The sequence below is a fragment of the Nelumbo lutea genome, chromosome 5, assembly GCF_056320005.1.
Source record: "Nelumbo lutea isolate HS-2025 chromosome 5, American lotus-T2T, whole genome shotgun sequence".
NCBI lineage: Eukaryota > Viridiplantae > Streptophyta > Magnoliopsida > Proteales > Nelumbonaceae > Nelumbo > Nelumbo lutea.
The window spans coordinates 41,770,384-41,774,181 of NC_142688.1; the positions used below are offsets into that span (position 1 = coordinate 41,770,384).

General features: G+C 35.7%; 1 pseudogene; it reads right to left on the reverse strand.

The window, feature by feature from the left end:
• Positions 1–679: 679 nt before the first annotated feature.
• LOC148851962 (trans-resveratrol di-O-methyltransferase pseudogene) lies at positions 680–1,852 on the reverse strand (annotated as a pseudogene).
• Between the last annotated feature and the right edge of the window lie 1,946 nt (positions 1,853–3,798).

The following is a 3,798-nucleotide window of genomic DNA, read 5'->3' on the forward strand; positions in this document are numbered from 1 at the left end:
TCTTTTGCTCATGAACAAAACCTTTGGAGATCGATTCCCATTTTTCGTGATAAAGTTGCAAATTAGAATCTCATTGTTCGGTACATACTACAATTGATCAAGTAGTTGATATTTTGACTGAGGGCTTTCCGAAGAAATCTTTCTTATTTCTTCAAATTAAAACAAACTGATGAACCTACTTCAACTTATACTCAGGTTTGCAGGGAAAGTTGGAAAGATAAATGCACTTACCCATCTGATCCTCCCTTGGCCTGTTTTTTTTTTTTCTATTTCATCCTGATAAAATCTTCATGGAAAGTTGGAAAGATAAGAACTTAAGAAGCTTTCTTTCCAACCATTCTTTCTATGTCTTAAAGTGTATACCACTCACTCATTTGATCCTCCTCCCATGACCAGTAGCTCTGGTTCTACATCTTTAAATCGAGGAATTAATTAATTAATTTTTCCATATGACCCATGTTTAAAAATCATCTTTCACTATGGTACATCAATGGAGAAAATTTACTGGGAATCAAAATGTCAAAGAAAATAAGATAAATTACAGAAAGAACAACCCTTCCAAGTTTAATAATAACTCCATTGAACAAGCAATAAAGTGGAATCTGCATTGATCATGTCTTATTATATTGAGAAAGAATTATTTATACTGCTATAAGCTTTGACCATATAGCCATGCAAATCATGGATAAAGCTCAATGATGGATCGAAACCCCAAAGCACGTTTTATTTTGTAGTCAGAGAAACCAGCTTCCTTGAATAAGGTCTTCCATTCACCTTCCGTGCGCTCCTTCGCCCCAAGTAGAACCATCATAGTTATGTCAAAGAAAAGCTGGAGCTCAAACGATTTATCATCTTCATTCCCCAAAACTATGTCTATTATAATCACCTTTCCTCCGTCTTCCTTTGGGGGAATTGCTTCCTTGCACCGTTTCAATATTCTCACACAGTCCTCATCACTCCAATCATGTAGAATAGACTGCCATAAGTTGAATTAATTAAAGAATAAATTAGATATAGAAGGTTGAATCAATGCAGTAGATAATAGCAATAGCAATAAATTAAAAAAATATATATTACGTACCTTTAGAAAAATTGCATCAGATGGGGGCATGTATTGAAACATGTCTCCTCCAATGGAATCAACAACAGAGTGTGTGCTCTCTGGGATGGTTGCTATCACATGAGGGAGATCATAGACAGTGCATTTCATATGAGGGAAAGCTTCTGTAATCAGTCTAGCTGCAGTTCCATTGCCGCCTCCAACATCCACCAAAGACTTTAATCCTTGAAAAATATCACTGCATTCTTTAACCACTGCATTCATGATCAAACGACTGTCGCTGGCCATTAGATCGTTGAATTGTCTGTTAAGCTCATCTTTCTTGCTCAAAAAGTCCCAGAGGCTCATTCGGTGTGCCATCTCAAAGGGTGTAGAATTGCTCTGATGAAATGAGCCGCACAGGCATTGCCCTGCCATATTTAGTGCAGGGTTTGAGAACCATGACCAGGATGGGCCGAGGTTGAATGGATGATCCTTCAGCAGGATTCTAGCAGAGAGAGTTAGGGAATACAGGTCTTTCTCTCCATTTTCACATTTTTGAATGGAGATAAGGTCCATGTGGACCAGCAAGAGCATGAGGCGACGCAAGCAATCCGATTTTGTTGAAGGGATGCCGAGAGCTGAGACCAATTCAGAGAGAGAAATGGGTTGGCCATGGCTGTGGATTTTTTCTGGTATTTGTACCTGAACGGCAGAGACTATGGCCAACGATCTTATAAAGCTGTAATAGTGGCTCATAACTTGGACTTGAGCCTTCAGTAGCTCGTCAGATTTCTCTTCCACAAGCGCCATGAGATAACGGGTTGTGAAACAGTGAGAGCTAGCGTTTGTGTGTGCTTGCCAAGATCACACATATTTATAGTGAAAAAGGAAAGCTATGGGCTGAGGAAAATTCCATGAGAGTCAACTCTCCAGGATTAGAAATCTCCAAAGAAGGCAACTCTCTAAGATTGGAAACATCTAAAGAAGGCAATGGTTTATTTAGGAAATAATGTAAATAGGCAACTGCATGCCTATTCATTTTTTTTTTCTTTTTATCATTATTTTATTCTTTGTATATAAACTCTTGTAATTTGCTAGTCGACATACAAAATAGTCAGGATACCGGTTCCATTTCACCCCTAACCATTCTTTTGTTAAAAACCATTGACTTGATTAGTGATCTGTTGACTCGAGGATTGAACTGTTGACCTGTTTTGACAACAGTTTTTAAACCATTTTTTTATTTATAAAATTTTCATCATCCGATCCATCTAGACTGGACAATTAAACCGCTGACCTGAAAACTGGTGGTCAAGGCTGTTCCGGTTCAAATTCGTTTTTCAAAATGTTGCTGTTTTCTGTGTATATGTCATTGTTGGTAGGTGTAGTTTATTTTTGTTTTCCACCTTATCATATCTTATCCATTGGTGGTTGTTTGTTTCTTGGATTACTTTTTAAGGAAAAATCTTGGAAATTTTTGTAGGAACATTTAATGCACTTATAAAGTTAGGATCCAAATATTGCCCTAATGGGCTATGTTGTCTTTTTTGGTTTTTCGATTTTAAATGGTTATCCCTAGTTTCACCAACAACTAGAAACTTCAAGGGAGGTTTCAGTAATTTATCCTTTAATTATGAAGTTTTGGGTCTCCCAAATCTAAGTTCAGGGGAGGTTTCAATAATTTATCCAAAAATAAAAAAAAAGAAAAAAAAATCAAACCCCTCTTGAGTTACGACTCATAACAGTACTCACATGATTCTAAAAGCAGAAATTTGTAAATTGACTTCGACATAAAATTTGAATGTCACTATTGTTAAAAGAGATTGCATATACCAAACAGCACTTGTGACACTGATATGTCCGGAGAGTTTTCGTGACTATCACTTTTAAATTCCAAGCCCTAAATAATTCTTCTTCTTTGAAATTGTTCTTACGAATCTGTGTTAATAGCGAGTGTAATTGGTGAAAATTGACCAGTTCAGTTTTCTTAAGTATAGGTGATTTATTATTAAGGTGAATTCTTCTTCTTTGGGGATTGGAATGAGAGAGACAAGGGATCGATCTTGTGATTGATGTAGACCATCTGTTTGCAACTCTCTTCCATTTATTTTGCTTCCCGTTTTAATTCATTTCTTTATTATGATAGGTCAACAAAAATTTCATCCAAATAACAATAATGTCACAAATGGTTGATATTTATTTTATAGGGGAGAATGATAGTTCAGCCTAGCATCAGAATTTGTAGGCTCAAAATACATTTGAGGTAGCAGGTAGGTGTCAGTTTAGAATTGATGTCAATTCACTGATAAATATGAATGCATGAAGTGTGGGTTTTAGATATTTTAAATGTCTATAATTCTGCAGTGAAAATAAAAAATTTGCATTGAATCTGTCCGTATTTACCGTATTTTATATGGGTGAAAAAGATGATAAATTTGGATTTGTCCATATATACCAGACTTTCACATAATAAAATTGATTCAATCATCAATGACAATTGAATTAATGGATGATGATATGGTATGCTCAGTGGTCAATTGTTACTTTTTTTTTTTTTTGTTTAATCCCTTGACCTTGATATGTAAGAGAGATAGACCAATTTTTCTATTGGTTCTAGTATGATAGTGGATCATGCGTGATGCATGTTAAAGCCTCTCTTGGAAGGTTAATTGACTAATGGATTTTGAGTTTCTCGGTGGGGTTATTGGTTGCTTTTAACACCTATCACCCAACTGAATTGATGATTAAGATAATGA